Source organism: Lygodium microphyllum, chromosome 25 (genome assembly GCF_053477565.2).
Source record: "Lygodium microphyllum isolate KBCC chromosome 25, Lygodium_microphyllum_v1.1.10, whole genome shotgun sequence".
NCBI lineage: Eukaryota > Viridiplantae > Streptophyta > Polypodiopsida > Schizaeales > Lygodiaceae > Lygodium > Lygodium microphyllum.
In genome coordinates, this window is record NC_141159.1 from 132,699,468 (window position 1) to 132,720,707 (window position 21,240).

The following is a 21,240-nucleotide window of genomic DNA, read 5'->3' on the forward strand; positions in this document are numbered from 1 at the left end:
CTGATAAAGAACATCGGCTACATGTGCATAGTGAGGAATCTATATCAAATAGAACACACATGCACCCAAGAATCTATGCACCTCTAATACATTTGTGCATACATCTTGCATTCAATCAATCCCATCTATTTTTGCTGGTGTGATGGCCTTCACCCATAAGGCCTACACATCTTCCCAACAATCAAAACCTCCTCAACTCCAAAGACAGTTGTCCAGAAAGAGTTACATGCACCTCTTCTAGATGTGTCAAAATCCTCTCACAATCCACAATAGGTTTGCAACAAACTGTCTGCATCCATGAGCATCCATCTTCTTCATTCTTTTCATCCACTGCACACCCTTTGATTGGAGAAAAATCCAAGAAGGGCATAGTCAATTGTGGTATAAAATCCCTGAGTACCCTATTCATAGCATTTGTCATGTGTGCCACTGAGTTTGTTGCACCCTGTGGGAGAGTACACATCCGTACTAACCCCAAAGGAGTCTTCATGGTTGTGATATCCCTGCTTTCAATTGCAAGTTGAAACTAATCATAACTCGAGTAAAGATCACCCAAAGAATAGATCGCTCTACTTGCAAAATCCTCTACAAATTCATCAACCATAGGACCTGCACCCACATTTCTGATGGTCACTTTATTGACCGGTTGCATGTCTTGAATAAATCTCAAAACCCCATTCTTTTTGGGCACAGTAAACCAACGATTTGAGTACCGGGCTGAAGAAGGATCCAAGATCTTCATGCGAGTCTTTTCATTTAGCAAATCCATCAGCTTTGGCAAGTAAGATTTAGGCACTAGAATAGGCCTCAAGTTCCATGGTACATGTAGCACACTAAATATGACCATAGGAGAGACAACATTTGGATCCACACAACCTATTTCACTTGGCTAAAATGCAAATGCCTTCCCATGTCTAGCCAACATCTGCATAAAACATTCTCTCTCAACAGGCAAAAGAAACCCTTCTACACCAACTTTCAATTCCTGTAATGTTTCAAATGTAAACTGATGACCTATATCTTTAGGATCCCGTAAGCTTGGCTACCTTGACACTTTTTCATACATACCCTCACTCTTTGGTGGAAGTGCCAAAGCAATTGGTTTCACCTTTTTGTCAACTGTCTTATACTTGTGCTTCAGCCCATTGTAATCCTTCCTGCTGAGAAAACAATGCTATAACATCATACATATCCAAAGAACATACTGTTGTACTTTGTTTTCAGCCTCATTTTCTGCATGTATAGTTGCTGAAATTTCAGCCATAGTGCCAATAATATTGAGCCCATAAAATATGCCTGAAATGCCATCATTTTCAGCTAACAACCCCAATGCTCTCAGTTTCTTAGTAGCCCATTTCATAGATATACGTGTAGCCCTGCACATAGCTTCCATAGGCTTAAACCAACATGAATTGTTTGTTGTAAACTGAGAATTACCAATACTAAATACATGCTTCATTTCATCAAGAGGTGAGTACACCCACACTGAACAACACTACTGTAGCCCCGCATTACAGCAGTGCTTAATGAAAATCTAGGTCTTTGAATTCCCTTGCATTTGGAAGCAAAGGAGACTCTCGAAGCATATCCCGATTTCTAGGATGATTAACACAAACAGTAAGAATTTGGATTGCTTTTCTCCCATCCTTGCTTTTGACTCTTGCATAAGCAGAACCATCATCAAGCACCTTTGTTTTCATACGCACACTTGTAATATAGGGCTATCCCAAAATCACTGCATATGAGGAATTATCTTGCACAAAGAAGTGTTGCTCTTCCTGTACATCACCAATTGTCCCTTTTACATCAGGACATGCAACATAGAGCTCTCCTAAAGAATTATTTGCATCCCTCATTCACCAACCATAATCAATGTCTACAAGCCATGCACCATTTTCATACAATCCTCGCTCAATGACATTTATCTCAGACCCATGGTTAAGTAAAGCAACACAAGGAGTTTCACGTTTCCCTATTTTTACTACTATTTCAGTGGTAGCTCTAGCCCAATGATTTCTTGTGTAGTGACTTCGAGGAATAAATCCTAGAGTCTCTTCTCCGTATTGTTGCATTTTCCTTACTCCACCATGCATATTGCTACAAGGCAATGCATTTTCAGCCACTTTCTTCTCTTTTTCACATGCTGTCCATTGATTAGTAGCATCCTACATGGACAATCCTGTACTTACTTCATGCTCATATTCAGCATGAATACCCAACAAACCAGTTTCCTCTTCAAATTGCAGCAATGCACTAGTGGTATCACCGAGAAATTGACTCTTTCTTTTAATTATGTCAATGATCTCATCATGAAATTCTCTCTTGGCAATGCCAAGCACATCTCCCAAGGTAAATTCCACCCGACTGTTTAAGATCCATTCTTCAAGAACCTTCTTAAGATCGGTGGCTGTCTCAATGTCAGATTGCAACTTATATCCTAGCTGCTTGCCCTTCTTTTTGCCCTCTTGTTTGTTATCATGTTTTTGCTCCTGACTTACCTCTTCCATAACATGCTTGGGAGGCGGCTGATTTGCAGCTTTAGGCTGATCCACACTTCTTCTTGTCATTATTTTAGATGTCCCTGCAATATCTTCATCTCTTTTTTGTTTTTCTTCCACAAGCACATCCGTGTTTTGTACCTTTGCTAAATATGCATACACTGAATATGCATCTACCAGTGATTCCCAACCAGTTATGCCACAAATGTCTTGCCCTGCATGAGATATTTCACTATCAGTGACATTTTTCTTTTCAGCTGCATGTAAAGCATGTCTCTGTACTCTGATCCTCCAGCAAATCATCAAGCTTCTCTTAAAGCTCAGGATCAGCTGCCTGTAGAAACAATTCAATTTTCTGACTTGCAAGAGCTTGCTATTCTGCGAGATTCAATTGCTCAAATTAACTTTCAAATTCTCTTAACAATTATGTAGCCACAAGACCCTTATTGGGTTGTATAACCCACAAGCTTGCTGTTCTGCGAGATCCAACTGCTCAAATCAACTTTCAAATTCTCTTAACAATTATGTAGCCACAAGACCCTAATTGGGTTGTATAACCCACCCCTGAAAAGTCTTGCGCGTAATCAAACTGGTATCCTCAATATAAAATTCTTCCTTAAGTGTCTTCTTGAAGGCTACCCAGTCAGCATCCTGCAACTGCAAATATAATTTAATAATCTGTGCTTTCAGTTCATGAATAGTAACAGGTACAAAATACCGGCTCCATGTAGAACTCCAAAGAATTTCATCTTCTGAGCATAGGTATATACATATGCAGATACATTTGTACCATTGAATAACTTCACCTCATGCTCAACTGCTTGCAAAGCATTCATCACAACACTTTCTGTTTGAGCTGAAGCTTGCATCACCTATTGTTGTTGTTGTACCTGCATAAGCATATTCATATTTTGCACCAATTGTTGCAAAACATCACTGGATAATGTATTCAAAGATTCTCCAATCTTGTCTTTTTTCCTTCTGACGACCTTTCACGTCGGGTTCACCAATGTCGAAGGGGTTTTTGTCAAAAGGTAGAATCCACCAAGGATCAGAATTAGAAGGAAGTAGAGATAGGAGATGGAAGAGAAGATAGAGAATACCCAAGTGATAAACACTACAAAGAAAAATCACAATGATTTGAATCAATATGTATTGAAAGAACCTAAAATCTTTGCACTACTCAGAAGCAATCTCCAGGCATTAGATCTCTTGGAGCTTCTTTGTAGAACAAAAACGGGCATAAAAATTACAGCTCCTCTACTGCTCGGAACCCAAATCTGATGGCTCCGTTGGCTCCAAAAGGGGGGTAAAACTCCAAGACACTTGGTCACGGATCTCCCAGATTACTCCTTCTACTTCTTTCAATTCAATCTACAGTTTTCAGCCTATTTACAGCGATCGTGACGCGCACGATTTCGTTAATCTGTCCCTTTTGTGAAAATCCCCTAATTGGCTAAAAAAGCAACTAGCTTTTTGCATACCATCCTAATCTACAAGTTTTTTTCTAAAATTTTCGGATTTTTACAATAAATAATATTTAAAAATGCTAAAATTATCCAAAAATCTAGTAGTTTTGGATAATCCATGCAACTCACACTAGTACTAATGGCTCAGATCACATTAACTCTCTAGATCAATAAAGAAGTCAGATGATGATGCATTCCATACTTTATCACACTGTGTCCGCATAACATCACGACAACGTGCATTCATGGCATGTTTTATATATCCATATGTAACCTATTTTGTGACATTTTCTTGACCCTTCTGTGAGTTTTGACCATAATTTGTAAATCCCTTGCTGCAGGTTTTTTTTTAACAATGTGGACAATAGGTAAGCTACAAACAAAATTACTAAATGGGTGTTTATTTAATGATGTCAATAGCCATAAGTCCTTCAACAAGCAAGTGACTAATAGCGCGGTCTATCCTGCAACAACAAGCAATAGGTGCAATAGCTCCAAGATAGTCTCTTATAGTGAAAATACAAAGTTGTAGTGTAGGTATCAACAAAGCGAGTGTCTAGAGAGGGACTAGATAGCTTGCTTGTCAAAGAGAGGGACTCGGAGAGAGAAAGAAGAGAGAGAAGACTCCAACAAATAAGAAGAAGAAGAGCAGAAGAGAGAGAAAGATAGTTCTGAGGAGAGAGAAATACTAGAAATAGAGAGAGAAAGACTAGAAGAGAGGGAGGGAAGACATGGAAGCTTGGAGAACAAGGTGAAGGAGAAAGAAGACTTGTATAATTATCTAATAATAAAAAATTAAGTCAGTCTCACCTTATATACCAGCTAGTGTAGCTAGTACTTCCTCATTATTAAATCCCCCTCTCTTACATTCCATCCCCACCCGAAGGTTTTTGCCCTCAAAAACAATTTAGGCACGTGTGGTAAAACTGGGAGGGCCCAATCAGAGTACTACTCTATGGCATTATTACAAGGGTATACAGATGAATGAAGAGGTATTATTGTGTATAATGGGCCATGGGGTATGTATGATACATGGGCCTTATTGCGGAGTTATAAACATGAATTTTTGACCCAAATATCTGGAGTAAATGCGGGCTGCAGATAGTGGACAGCATGTTGTTTACTACACAACCCTGCTGTAGTAAATCTGTCATAACTTTCTGTGGGAGGCTCCGAACAGGGTGTGCTATACATAAAAATGAAGCTCTCGAGAAGTACTTTCAGCCCATGTATGGTGTGCATTGCTATCCATAGTGCAGAATAAAATCTACTTTAAAACAGAGTGTTGTTTGTAGTCTGTCAGGGGAAAAACAGGGCCATAGTTAGCTAGATTTTAGCCAAATCTGCTTCTAAAAGGTATGGAAACTCTTCCAAAACTGAATCTGGCCTCCAAGAAGCTTCCTCGAGTTGTAAACCTTGCCACTTAATCAAGTGTTCCATGATTGAGCGAGAGCGAAACCTCTTTTCCCTTTTTCCTATGACTTTTCCGGTATGTATTGAATGATGTCTTCTTCATCTATCGGTGGGAGTTCCTCAACATAGTCCACAGCTGAGCCAATGAAGGGCTTCAACTGACTCACATGGAAGACATTATGGATCTTTGTAGATGGAGGTAATGCCAATCGATATGCCAAGTCTCCCACTCTCTTGATAATCCGGTATGGTCCATAGAACCTGTGTGCCAACTTATTGTTGGACCCATCTTTAAGGGGACATATCTAGACTTAGGCATTTTCAAGAGCACCAAATCCCCTTCTTTGAACTCCACATCCTGTCTTTTGTCATCATCATAAAGCTTCATTTGATCTCGAGCTCTCTTCAAGTTAGCTTTACACTGCTGAAATAAGGCCTGCATTCTATCCAATTCTCCCTTGCTTTGTGGATTTATTTCATGATTGAAGATAACCACAGGAAGGGGCACCTTGTAGCCATACAAGGCCTTAAAAGGTGAAACTCCAATGCTAGCATGTGTAGAGTTATTATAGGCAAACTCAGCCAAATGCAACCATGAGTCCCAAGCATGCTGCATATCATGACAGAAATGCCTCAACTAAGTTTCCAGCCATATGTTAACCCTTTCTGTCTGACCATTTTTCTGTGGATGGTAAGCAGTGGAAGGGGCTAATTGAGTGCCCATAGAGCTGAAAACTGCCCACCAAAAGTTACTCATAAACTTACCATCTCGGTCATGCACAATGACCTATGGTAAGCCATGTAATTTGAAAACATATTCCATGAATTGGCTGGCTACTTGAGAAGCATTATACTGAGTCTTTGTAGGAATGAAATGGGCTACCTTTGTGAGTCTGTCCACAACTACATAGATGTTGTCCCAACCTTTCTTGGTCACCGATAGGTCGATAATGAAGTCCATAGTGATGTGTGTCCACTTCCCTTCAGGCATAGGCAATGGCTGAAGTAAACCAGCTGGTTTTAAGGTGATGTCCTTGTTTTGCTGACAAGGCACGTAGCCTAAGACAAAGTCTTTCACATCTCTCCAAAGGCCCTTCCAGTAAAAGCTTTTAGCAATTTTTTCATAGGTCTTAAAGACTCCCAAATGACCAACTATAGGGGTTGAATGCATCTTCTACATGATTTTCTGCTTGAATGGGAAGGTATGAGGGATGGCAATTCGACCATTATACCATAAAAGCCCATTTTTCAGCTGTTACAAAAAGTTTTTTACACATTCTCATTGCTGTAATTTCTGAAATACATTGCTGAAATCGACGTCTAATAGGTAAGCCTCCTGAAGCTCATGTATCCAATCACTGTGTAACTCCATGATAGCAGAGACTTTACATGTCCACATCCTAGACAAGGAATCAGTCACCACTACATTGTCAAAGTCATAGTTCTGTAAAGTGGCTACCCATCTCCTCTGCTTCGGAGCTAGATTTGACTAAGACAAGAAGTACTTGAGTACTCTATGGTCTCTTTTCACTCTAAACCAGCTGCCATACAAATAATGATGCCATTTCTTGATGGCATGAAGGATGGCTAGCATTTCCTGATCATAGACATTCATAACCCTCTCATTTTCAGTCAGCTTTCGGCTCTCAAAAGCTATGACCCCATGTTCTTGCAGCAAGACTGCACCAATTCCTCTCCCACTGGCATCACACTGAATGGTGAATTCCCTAGAAAAATCAGGGCATACCAAGATAGGGGCTGAAGTAAGCAAATCTTTCAGTGATTAAAGCTTGTATCTACCAATGCATCCTAGAAAAATGCTTCTTTCTTTAGCCTATCAATGAGAGGGGCTACAATACTGGCATAGTGCCAAGTGAACCTGTGGTAAAATGAGGAGAGACCCAAGAATCCTCTCAAAGAAGTAGTATTTGCAGGTGTGGGCCAATCTCTGATACACTGCACTTTCTTTGGGTTAGCTCTAATGCCTACCTCACTGACAATGTGTCCCAAGTACTCAACCCCAGTCTGCATGAACGAACACTTTGTCTCCTTAACAAAGAGTCTATGATGTCTAATTATATCAAATATCTGCCTCATGTGCATAATGTGAGCTTCCTTTGAGCGACTGTAAATGAGGTTGTCATCGAAAAATACCAATATAAATTTGAATAAGTAAGGCTGAAGTATTTTGTTCATGAGGCTCTGAAACGTGGCTGGTGCATTAGTTAAGCCAAAGTGCATGACTAAGAAGTGATAGAGCCCACAATCAATCCTGAATGCAGTCTTTATCTCATCCCCTTCATGCATGCGTATCTGATGGTAGCTAGATCTCAAATCAATCTTTGTGAAATAGCTCCTTCAACGTATCTAACAGGTCATCCACCCTAGGAATAGGGTATCTATTCTTAATAGTGATATTATTCAGATCTCTGTAATCAATGCACATCCTGAAAGTGCCATCTTTCTTTTTGACCAGCAAGAAACAGGTGATGCAAAAGGGGATGAGTTGGGCTCAATGAATCCCATATCTACTAAATCTTTGACATGCTTGGCCACTTCTTCTCTTTCACATTTGGACAACCTGTAAGGGGGTTTATTGACCAGCTTGGAGTGGGGCTTCAGATCAATGGGATGATCAACCGCTCTCTTGGGAGGTAATGCTATAGGTAATTGAAACAAGTCACCATACTCTACAAGTAGAGCCTGAAGGGCTGAATTATCATGCATTTTTCGGGACTGATCTACATTTTCCTTGTTTAATTGCATCACAAAATTTTGGGAGCATTTCTTGAACTCTTTCTTGAGCTGTTTGGCTATAATAAGCTGAAATTCACTGTTGCTTTTAATTCCCTGCAGGTGAACAAGTTGTCCAGCCTTGAAAGACTGCATGTATAGCAATGAAGGATCCATGGAAATGGTGCCCAAAGTTTTCAGCCAATTGCAGCCCAACATAATGTCTATCGGCCCCATATTGAGTGCAATCAAATCCACTTTCAGCTCATAATTTTCAGCAAGATTAATAGGTACAGATGGGCATACATGAGTACTAATTTCCTCATTCCCATTGGCCACTTGCACCCTCATTGGTTGCTGTAAATCAGAGACAAAACATTTCAGCCTGTCCATGACTGCTCTATTTATGAAGCTGTGTGTGCTACCACTATCTACCAAGACAAATACATCTTTCCTGTGAATCTTGCCTTGAATACAAAGAGTGTTGGGGCTCTTAGATCCTGTCCAAGCATCCAGGGAGATAGTACAAATAGTGGCAGCAACATGTGAATCATTCTTATCACCCATATTTACATCTACATGACCGCCGGGGTTAAATGAAAAGGTGTCAACCGGGTCAAAGAATTCTTCTTGCCCACATTCCACTTCAACCTCATCATTTTCGGCAGTGATTGTAAAGGCACTTGCATCCTCATGATCCTCATCAGATTCATCAAAGACTAACATGCTATGTACCCTTGCCTTTGCATTCCTATAAGCACATTTAGATGCATGCTCGACTATATACTTTTCCCCGCATTTAAAGCAAAGTCCTTTTTCTTTCCTCTCTTTGTAGAGGTCCATCGGGATAGAGCGTTGAACACCAAAAGCTGAAGCATTTTTACCCCTGCTGTCCCCTTGTATATTTTCAGCTCTTCCTTGGTTTGGAGTCCTGAAATTACTATTTTGCCTAGAGGCATTAAAGGTGGGGTATGTGGGGATCTTTGGGGTGCTGAATGGCATGTTTCCACCACCATAACCTGCCCCAAACTGCCTGGGTCTTACAGCACTTCTTTGCTGCCCAAAATGTGACTGCATAGGTCCTCTTTACTGCCCAAACAGTGGCTGAGACACCCCTCTTTGTTGTCCATGCTGAAATGAAGCGTCTCAGCAGTACTTACAAGAGTACCTCTCAGCCAACTCAATAGCTTTAAACAAATCTGATGGGCTTTGGGCTGAAACATCAGCCGAGAGTTGGGGATCCAAACTATAAATGCACTTGTGAAGCTTTGCATCATCATTAGTGGACTTAACATACATTGTGAGATTGAGGAATTGGTTTGTGTAGTCATGCACCATCATCCCACATTGCTCTAACCCATACCATTGCCTTGCAAGCTTCTCCTTCTCAACCGGAGATACAAAGACTTGAATCATAAGGGCTTTGAATGCATCCCAAGTGTCAACAAGCTGCTGATTTTTCCTTTTTATGTACCGCCACCACGTGTGGGCAAAGCCCTCTAAGTGTATCATGGCAAAGTGTATCTTTTAATCGTCATTTCTTGGCATTATGTCAAAGTAGCCTTCAAGCTTCAAGAGCCATTCTTCTAATTTAGCCGGGAAGGATGACTGGCCATTGAACTTTGAGAAAATGATTTTGTCTCTCAGCTCCCTTTCATGGTTGGGGTGCTGTCCCATATACCCAAAGTGGGGCTGATCCATTGGGCTACCAAGAAATGACCCATTGTTTGAGTGATTCCTTCCAAAAGACGACTGAGCGTGCATAGGTGGCATGGGCGTAGGTGGGGGCTGAGAGTTACTTCTTATCCCATAGTTTGTGGGCTCCTCATGCCTTTGTGAGGGCTCTCCTTGCTCAAAACTGATGTTGGGAATGCCCATTCTTCCCAAAATACCTTGGGTACTTGCATAGGCTGCATTCACAGATGGAATGGTCACTCTTTCAGCTTGCATGCTTGGTCTATCCTCTTTTTCCTTGCCTTTCATTTGGGAATCCATCCACATTGAGAACTTGGCTACAAGTGCTTCCATGGTAGAGGTCATTTGGTGCATCTTCGTCACTATTTGAGTTTGACCTTCCATTATTTCCCTATGCCTTTCCACATGTCTAGTCTCTGTGAACTGAGGATATGATTGAGTGCACTAAGACTTCCCATGGAGTGAGAGAGGTCTTCCTCTTCAACCTCAAAGTTGGTGTCATCCCTTTGGGGTGCATGCATCCCTTATCTTGCTGAACATCTTCATTTGCTTTGTTTTTCCCCTTGTTACACGCCATATCTAGGTGCAGTCCCGTGAGACCACTTGTCACTGTTTTGGCTATAACTAGAGCTAGACAACTCTGATTGACTTACTTTTTTTTTCAAAACAGAGGCAACAATTCCCTCTTCAAGATGACAATATGCATGCATTCCCAAGTTTTATACAGAAATATCTGTAATAAAAAATGTGGGACTGTTCTGTGCAGTCCAGCACCCTATCCACACCTAGGAAAGGCCTGTTTTGGGATGTAGGTATTTGGTATGCTCCAAGTGGGTATCCAAAACTGAGCGGGGTTCTTGGCAAGGCCTAAAAGTACTCTCCAAGGTCAACACCTCAATTCTTGGGATAGGAAATACCTCTGCACATGCAACTAATTTCTCCAACACCCTGAAACAGTCACAAGAGGGCTGAAATCGGGTTCTCCTTCTATTGCACTGTGGGATTCACTGTTTTCTTGGCATCATGCATCATTTAAGCACCCCTTAGCATGTTTGGCATCACTTCAGCATTACTGAGCACAAGAATAAGCATTTCCATGACCATATCAACAAGATAGGCTCTCATACATGCATAATCACTGCCATTACTGCATATATGACTGCATAGGTGTATCCAATGATACATACATCCATTTTCAACCCAAGTAAGGCAATGCATTCCCATACATCACTGCATACATAGCTACATGTATATCTAAAGATACATTTGCTGAGGTACATCCATACATCCCATGCACACAAGAGTGTGTCATGTCATAGTCATCAAAATTCCATCATGTTAAAACACCATATTGGGGAATATGGGAATTTCCCATAAGTTTGGGACACGTGGTCAAATCTTTGGATGTGTCATAACTTGAACACCATAACTCCAAATCGAGCACTCTATAGTTTTGAGAAACTTATGAGCATGTTATCCGGGTGCCATCTTTTTAGTATTGAAAAAATGGGAATTGGGAGATTCCCAAACTCACTAATATTGTGTTTTAAGTCAATTTCTCAATTTTCCAAGAAGTACCTGCATCTGCAAACGCGTTTTGGGCTCTGGATCACCGGGAGGTGGGCAAAGTTTTCCTCGGGCTAGGTTATGCACCCCTTCAGGGTATTTGATGGCAAGGGGGGGTCACCCCTCTTTTGTCTTGCCACCTCGCCTAGCATCGAGCTTTTCCTCACCCAAAATATACATGGCAGACATTTATTAATTAAACACCCAGCATGAGATGCATTTTAGGAATGGAAATTTTGGGCTTTTCATGAAGTGCATGGAATTGGAATTGGGAATAGGGGTAGAGAGCTTACCGGCAGTGACTCATTGCCTACTCACCCTTATACAATGGATTTCTTAATAAATTCTTGGCTTAGCCCATTCACAAAAAGCTAAACGGGTTATGGGTAAGCAGAAATATAATCTCAATGAAGCTTCAGCATGAATAAATTCCAATGCCACAAGATCAAATGAGAATGACTGAGATTAATATTCAGCATGCATACACTATTTGGGACTCCTATTACCTACTTGGACTCATGCATCCTCTCAAATAAGTGGATAGAATTCAACAAGAGACTTAATGGGAGAGAATGAGAGCCAAGAATCAGTTAGTATGTGTTGTTTGATGAAGATTACAGCCACTAATGCCACTTCAGTCCTTCATGAGTGCTCCAATTTGATCCCACATGCTCCATAGCTCCAAAATGCTTGTGCTCCATCAAGAATAGATGAATTCAAGCCTGGGGGAGAAGGATTCTTCCACGAGGGAAGGGCATTGCTTGCATAGACTAATCAAGAGAAGGATTCCCTCCAAATGAGCACTCCATAATGCCTTCTTGCTTCCAAGAAGCCTTCAAATCTTGAGAATGAGCTCCAATGTGGCTGTAGCTTGGAGATAGGATGGCTCAAGGCCTTCCCATGAAGAGCTCTTGCTAAAATTGAAGCTCTGCTTCCATAGCCATGGCTGCCCACAAGTGCATGTCTTCAGATCTTGCTTCTAATCTTCTTCCAATGCTTCTTTATGGCCAAATCTTGAGCTAGGCTTAAAGAGGGAACTCCCAGGACCAAGAAAAGACCAAAATCTTCAAGATTCTTGAGCTTGATGCCAAACTTTCATCGCTGCCATGGACTGCACATGATTAGGGTTTCTTGAGGTGGAAGAGAAGTCCAAGAAGCTGAGAATGAAGGCTTCATTCTTGCCCAAGGGACCTGCAATAAGCTGGGAGTGAGAGCCGGGAAGGAGAGGAGGACTGGGGTGCTATCAATTTGGCTAGGAAGCAACCCGCGTTTTGTGCCGGATTTTACGGGGCTGCTCCTGGAGGGTTGGAGATGGTCACCACAGCCTCAAAACTGCTTGGTCAATTGCTCTTGAGCTCTAGGAAAGCATGGAAGAGGGTTGACACTCTATGGAAGAGAAGGGACCAATATTTGGGCCTAATTTCCTACATGGAAGCTTGCAAGAAGCTTGAGAAATGAGGAGAGAGAAGACCCTCCCTGAAAAGTAACCCCAGCTAGACTTTCTTCTAACTCCTGTGACCACGGTTACTAAGAATTTACCTTCAAAATGGGCCAAAAATGACCCAGGAGCTGCCAAAGTCAGTCTTCCTTCCTCCAAACTTGGTCCAAGCCGCCATTAATGCTCCTGCTTGCAGTCCTTGTGGTCCAAAAATATTTGGGAACTCCCCTACTACTCCATGTACCTGTGTACATGTGACTCAAAATTCTATGTGACTAGAAAGTTGTAACTGGGTAAAATGAGGGACTAACTAGGACCAATAACCTAAGCTTTGATGCCAATTGTCAAAGAGAGGGACTGGGAGAGAGAAAGAAGAGAGAGAAGACTGCAAATAAGAAGAAGAAGAAGAGAAAAAGAGAGAGAAAGACAGTTACGACGAGAAAGAAAGACTAGAAATAGAGAGACTAGAAGAGAGGGAGGGAAGACATGGAAGCTTGGAGAACAAGAAGAAGGAGAAAGAAGACTTGTATAATTATTTGATAATGAAAAATTAAGTCTCTCTCACCTTATATACCAGCCAGTGTAGCTAGTATTTCCCCGTTATTAAATCCCCCTCTCTTACACTGCTAAAGTAGTAATTGCAAACGCTGAGAGTGCTAGAGGTAGTAGGCAAACCAAGAATTAGTTGGGCAACAATTAAATAGATGTGCAACAAGTGAGAAGTGTCCCAAACTAACAAGGCACTAAGGACATAGTAGTAGAATGGTTGATAACCAAGTAACCTAACATTGTAGTGGTTGTGGACAACAACATAACACTCCAACAAGGCTCCATGAACTAGAAATCTCCTCTGAAAGGGATGAAGGTAGCATCAGACATCAAAGGGATGAATGATAGCTTGATGAAATATGTACTCATATAGACTCTACATTTATAGAGGATTTGAGACTTTACCTATTGTGAAAAAGGAGCCATTTAATAATAATAATATAGCACTAGTATGCTTTTAGGATTGGTGTCAGGAGACTTAACAATGGGTTATTGAAAACCCTAAAATTAGTGGCTCAACAGCTACTCCATGGCTACAATATCTTTTCTTTCTATGCCTTGGTAAAGATCTTACCAAAAGGTCAACCATACAAGAAAAGTGATCTAGAGTAGGTAAACACAAGTATGTAATGGAATCTAGCTTGAGACTTTTTTGTGTCATATGCTAAAAGAATTTTTTAATAATTTCATCCTAATGGTTTTCACCATAGATATTAATCATTGTTGTCCATGCCACCATACCTTAGGAATACACCTTGTCAAACACTCTATGAACTCCTATCAAGCCATATATTTCCATACATGTTTGTCCACATACTATCCACAAAAAAATCATTGTCCATAATTTCCCTAACCTCATGGTTCCATGGCATGTTTTGAGGGCTCTTAAGATGCTACAAGCTTTAAGCAAAGAACATATATGGAAGCATCTATAGACATGCCTAAAAATTGCGTCCATGTAAAATAATCCAATAATTCATTGTCACACACCTATTCAAACCACAGAACAAAAGTGAGCCACATTAGTCAAGTGGAATTGTAAAAGGATATCTCAATAATGATAGCAATTATTGGAATCTTAAATGAAGACACCAAGTTTGTGGAGTTCTTCCAGCTACACTATTTTAATAAAGAAAAAAGTGATAAGGATCCTCTATGTTATAGCAATCATCAAGGGTGTAGCATGAAATTGAAATATTTAAGGAAACATTTGTCTAATTCATAGTAAATTGGAAGGATGTAACATGCAATAGTGTGTTCAATAGAAAACTTGGGTTACCTCTCATTCAGGGTGGATGAATATATGTAGGTATCTTGGTTGGTTACAATTGTAGGCTGTAGGCAAGCTGCCTCCTCCTCCTCGTCACACCATCACCATCTTGATAAATTAAAAACACTAAGGGTGTGTCATGATCACAATACCACCCATTGTTTCTTTGTTTTACTAGATCCCCTACTTAGCCCTTTGCTTGATTCCTAACCCCTAAACTTGACAATTAAAACCAGGAAATTAATTACTTTCTTCTAAAATTTGAACTCATACTATGGTAAATCATTACTGTCACTACTATCACTCGTCTTCTCTTCCAACCAACCTAACTTGTCACTTCACCTTGTACCTAACATAGTGGCCATTGAATACCCCTTCATCATCCAATGAGTTGCTTCCCTTGTTTATCTATTGTATAATAGTAATAGAGAGCCTTACTTCTATTGATACAACCACCGAGTCACCTTCTTTCTAGTTGCACCTATTTGGGCCTTCTTAATTTGTCTTCTATTTTCTTGTCTTGCTCCTTGATCATGTATTTTTATAATTGCTGGTCTACAATCCTTTGATATGCTCACTTTTCCACCTTAAAAAAACTCAAAGCATTAGCCACAAGCTTGGATTCTTGCTTATAGTGGGCAAGATAGAGTGTTCACCAAAGATGTTTCAAAATTTTGACTTTAGTTTTTGGGGAAGCTAGAATAATATGATTCTTGACACACAAAAATTCTTCCAACTTGCCATAGATGGTTACCTTCCAACTTAGATGCAATTCTCAGTAGACTCCTCTGTAACATTCTATCACCATGCTTGCAATGGGAAGAATATTTTGGATATTTCATGAGTTTTTTGCCAAAAGATGGCATGCTAACTTTGTCTCATTGCTATTGAGTATGACACTTGTGTTTCTACTTTGGGCATGCATTTAGTACAGAGCCATATAAAACTCAAGTAATAGCAATACTTTTAGCTACTTTCTTTTTAAATGATTTAAAAATATCATTGATGAAATCATCTTGATCTTGGCTAAAGTCCAAGGTGGCCTTCTTGATGAAATTGTGAACTATCCATTGGCTCATCTGAGTTGTCCATAGCTTCTCTAGATTGAGAAACTGGTCTTCATAATCATACAAAGGTGCTTGTGAATGGCCACCCTACTATGCATAATGCTACAAATCCCTTGCTAATCAAGAGCTATAGTTACCCTACATCATCCATCGCACTCTTTGATTTAGTTTGCAAGCATGATCTATTCCACATGCTACCCCAAGTCGTCGCTGCAAAGCAACTCCCAATTGCATCTGCTTCCAACTCCCACATTTTAGTTTGCGAGTATACTCTTACCATCTGTGATGCCTCTGTAGCATATACATGTTTCTTACTAGCATTCACATTCACATCTTGTCTAATTTGATTCTTTTATACACAAACATGCACCTTCTACTCACAAATATGCTCCATGTTATACTTAGTGCCACTCTTCCTCCTTTCCTTCATATCCAAATCCATTGAAAAACAAACCTGAAATACTTCACGAAAGTCCTATCTCTAACAATAGCAACAAGAGTCCTCCTTGAATAAAGGATACATAGACACTTTTTGGTTATATCACAATATATTCATATACTAATGTACATGTTGATGGCCATAAGTTGTAGAGAAGCATGTTATTTGCACTTGTCATGTTGTTGTAGAACTTACTCACATTGGTGAAGTTGTAGAGAAGTGACTTACTTGTACTTGACATGTTGTGGTAGGACTCAGCCAAAGATGCTATGGGTTTCTTCTATTGTTTGTTGTTTACTACAAAGTGAAGGAAGTGGAAAACGAGGCGTCAAGAGGAAAAGTGCAAGGCAGAAAAAAGAAAAAGGCCCCCTATAAGAGAGTGGGCTTGGAAGAAATCTAAAAGCATGGGAACAACCACCAGGAGTCCAAGAGGCAACCATGGAAGCTATAAGAAGCCAAAAGCAAGAAGTTGCACCTTTAAATATAAAGGTGTAGCCAATACCTCTGTAAAATAGCACCAGGCTCCCTCCTATGCAATTTGTAACCATGAACGGGTGGTAGGACTAAGCTAGGAAGAGAGGAGGACAATGGGAAAAAGGGCCTATGGTCGGCCATGTAAAAAAGGGGATAAGGGGATGACTACCCAAAAGGGATTTAGGGTTTTGTATATAAAGTTCAAAAAAGTGAATAAGAGCTCATTCTTTAGTGTGTGGCAAAGTGGACTCTTCTTCTTCTCTTATTCTCTTCTCTTGCTTTTGACTCCCAGAAGTGCTTAAAATTTGCCAAAAATTTCGAATTTCAAGGGAAAAATAAACTTCGTCGAAGGCGGCACGGGCATTTGGGACGATTTTAAGCAAAAAGTAGTTGACGGGTTCTAAAAGTGCTTAAAGACCCACCAACTGGCGGTTGCAGATTTTTCATAATTTTTTTGACTGCTAGATTAGATCTCGAGAGATGATCAATAGTAGAGGACCTTGAGATGGATGCCCTAAATTTTCCAAAAGACAAATCTAATGCCAGACGCGAGAATGGGGGTGCTCGGAGCCAAAGACCAAAAGGGGGTCAAGTCTAAAAGGACTTAAAAGATAAGACAAGGTGTGACCCTTGGGGGCTCCCCTTGGGGCCCCCAAAAATTTCACGAGAGGGGGGGCGGGTGGGGGGGGGGATTTTTTCAGGCGAAAAAAAAATGGAGGCGTCCTCTTGCAGACGGTGACGATTTTGGTGAGGGGGAGCTATGGAGCTTCAAAGCAACCCCCCAACTAATCACATCCCTGATCTACTTCTTCCGTATGCTCTCCATCGCCACCTCTCGTGCGTCCAATGGCTTCCTGGACATGGAGAATCAGTTCTAGTCTTTCTCTCTCCTCCCTCTCTCTCCTCTCTATGGGCTATTCTTGTGCATTATCTTGAAGGAGGAATCAGGAAGGAGATTAAAGCAGATGATGGTGGAGATTAATGCAAATGTTGAAGATTGATGTGCAACATGGAATTGAGAGAAATGGAGGCTCCATCCGTTGTTCACGCAGTCATTTAATGCATCTCGGGTCTCATAAAAACACGATATGACTAATTTTTTATGAAGAAAATGAAGCTTTTTTTATATTTTATGATAGAAATGGCATTCTTATGCGATGAAAATTGTTTTGAGTGCTAATTGCGTAATTTTTAATTGTGGTATATCATAAAATTCTGATTTCATAATTATTTACATGCGTTATTTAAAGCTCGAAAATCCCAAAATGCAGTTTTTAAGGGTAAAATGATGGTTTTGTCGTTTCCGATGGTGGGTGAAATGTGTTCCTATGGAAAAAAATGGAAAATAAAATTGGATTTAAGCATGTTGAAATGATTAGTATAAGGAAAATAAGAAAATAATAGTGATTATTACCAAATCAATGCTAAAAAATAGGCAAAAATAGGAAAAAATAGAAATACGCTTCATAAAAAATTAAAAAAAATATAACAAGTGTTTGTGAATGTATGGTAGTGGCAGAGCATGAGGTTTAGCCTTAATTTTCCTTATCTTTTGATCAAAGTTAGTGATTTATCGCTTTACAAACATCAAAACATGACAAAATGAACCCCTACACCTATGCAATGAAAGTAATACTTAAACGTAGGGGTTGGGGTGTTTGAGTGATGCGATTTGGGTGTTGATTATTGTTGTTTTTGCTTATGCATAACATTATATGGGGTTCTTTGTATTTTAATTAAGAGGATAGTAGCATGAGAGTTGTCTCGATGATATCCTTACATCGCCGCAACGAGTTAGTGAATGAGCATTGGAAAGCCTAGTTGTGCAAGACACGTTTCTAATTGAGAATTATGCTTGAGTACATTAGGATCATCCACTTTTGCATGTGTATATCAACCATGGTATCAGAATATGAAGAATTGGATGCATAGCACATGTTTTCCGTTATGATGACCTACGCTTGAGAGTGTGAGTTGACCTAATCTGTAGGCTAGTTGATCGTCTTTGGGGATTGTTTGGTAAGGACACATGGTATCTCCTGGAATACGTTCAAAATGAAAGAGTGGATTATGTATTGTGTGTACTTTATATTGAAGCAACGCACCTTGGGGCCAATCCCCGAGGTGTAGGAGAGTCGCAGTGGAGCCGCAACAATCACCCGGGAGGAGCTTCCTTATGTTTGTGTTACGATGCACTATGCCTATATGTTATGGGATCTCCCTTTGAGAAGAAGAGATGGTGAACGTTGGACTATATATATCAACTAAAAACACATAATTAAGTCTATCTAGTGTACATTGGTGTATTGCAGACGCTCCTGGACCGTGAGGCCGTGTGGTGGGGTTTTCTGTTGTGTGCATGAGGTTCGACTAGTGCCATAGCAAGTGCCGGCCCATTTTAGGTCCCAGCAACTATGGAGGATGGATCTTGGAGAAAGAGGCATGACAATGCTTGAGCTTGCATCACGAATCGTGGAGCTATCAAAGTTCTTGAGAGAGGAAGCAACTCAATCGGGCATCAACGTAAGCTCAATACACTCGTAGAGAGGGATAGCACATTGGCTATGTGAGAGGTAGCCATTAGTGCTCGCTTGAAATTCTTGAACAATAAGCGCTCCACGGGTCTTGGCAGTTGATGCCTCTATATTTTGGTTCCGTTGCCATGACAATAGATTCAAGCTTGAGCACTTGCGTGCTTCAAATCAAGCCATCGAAGTAAGGGTTTCAACTCCGAACCAGAGCTTGAGATAGATAGGAGGTTTTGGATTTTTAATCCCTCCTACAAGTAAGTATTTTTGGTTTTTGATGATTAGTTGAGTAGGAGATATCAATTCAATACTTTGTTTTTGATTTTTATCGCATTAAGAGTAGGATAAGAGGGGAGAAATTAGAGTGGAATACTTAAGGTTCACTGTTGTAAAGCAATCCCGAACAGGGCACTAAAATGGAAAAAATGGAAAAAAAGAGTGCTCAGATGTATCGGAGTCACAAGAGGAGTGATCGGGAAGGCTAAGGTGGTGTCCAATAAGGGTTTAAGGTCCTGGGTGACGAAGGAAAACCTCATTTGCAGTCCTAGCTTTGAGAGAGAGAGAGAGAGAGAGAGAGAGAGAGAGAGAGAGAGAGAGAGAGAGAGAGAGAGAGAGAGAGAGAGAGAGAGAGAGAGAGATTGGAGGTCACGAGTCTACGTCGGATCAATCAAAGCATATCGGAGCCACACACCCTTGAAATCAGTTGTTGGGGGTGGAAGATTGACAATGACCCTAATCTTTGAGAAATCTGTGGCAATGTCATTCTTCGACATCACATGCCCTAGGATGCATCCATGCTTCACCCAAAACTGGCACTTCAAGGGGTTCAATGAGCGACAGTATAGTCAACATCGTTCAAGGATTGCTTAGAGTCTAGGTGTTCTCGCCAATTAGAGTGAACACACAAGTTGTCCACAATGACCTCTAACTCCTTCCTCAACATGTCTTTAAATATTGTACACATCAATCGTTGGAAGGTGGTTGGCACGTTAGTCAACCAAAAAGGCATGCCACTATGTAGGCAAAGATGCCCCATTTAGTGGCAAATGTGATTTTATGCATATCATTAGGATGTACTTGCACCTAATTGTATCCAAAGAAGCCATCTAGGAAACTGTATCAACATCAACTAGCCTTGAAATACCTTCATTTGCAGCCATCAAACCAAAAATCTTTAGCTCTTTTTTAGCCCATCCTACATATTTCTTTTAGCCATGCACATGGCTGAAATATTCTTAGAACTACCAAGACTAAATGCTGTCCATTCTTGCAATCCAGACACAAACACAGTTTTCCCCTTTCTTGGAGGCATAATCATATTCCTAGAGGAACTACCATAGCCTCCACTTACAGCAATGCTACATAAAAACCCTTAAACTCTCATGCATTAGGTGGCATGATTATCCTGCAAACTATCCCGATTGCGGGAATGATTCACACAAACAATGAGAAGCTATACTGCCTTTGTGTTGTCTTTATACTCCAAACCCGAGCATATGAAGAACCATCATCCGAGGCTTTTGTTTCCAACCTTGATTCCAAAATATAGGGCTGCCCCAAAATCACCGGATAACTACATGAAGGCTGTACAAAAAAATGATATTCATCCCTAACATCTCCAATACTCATGGGTACATTCGGACAAGCTGCATAAAGATCCCCTTATGAATTGTTTGCTGCCCGCATGCGCCATCCCAGATCTACATCAATCGGCCAGCCTCCATTCTCATACAAGTTGTGTGCCATAACATTGACCTCAAAACCATGATCCAAGAGAGCTATGCAAGGTGTCTCTCTTTCTCCCACTTTAACAATTGTCTCATGAATAATGGCTGCTTGGAACAAAATGAGCATCTTCTTCTTTATATACTTGTTGATGGAAATCCCAATTATACATAGTCTTCTCTCTATGCTTACTACTGCCCATAAGACTAATTTTAGCCCAAGCTTGCTTTTTCTACACTCCCATTTAACCCATTTTCAAAATCAGACTATTCCAAATCAGCATTACATGCATCATTATATTCCCTCTAAAGTTGTTTCTCTATGTCTTTGCCAACCTACATCAATGCTTACAAAAATTCACCATCAAACTATCTTT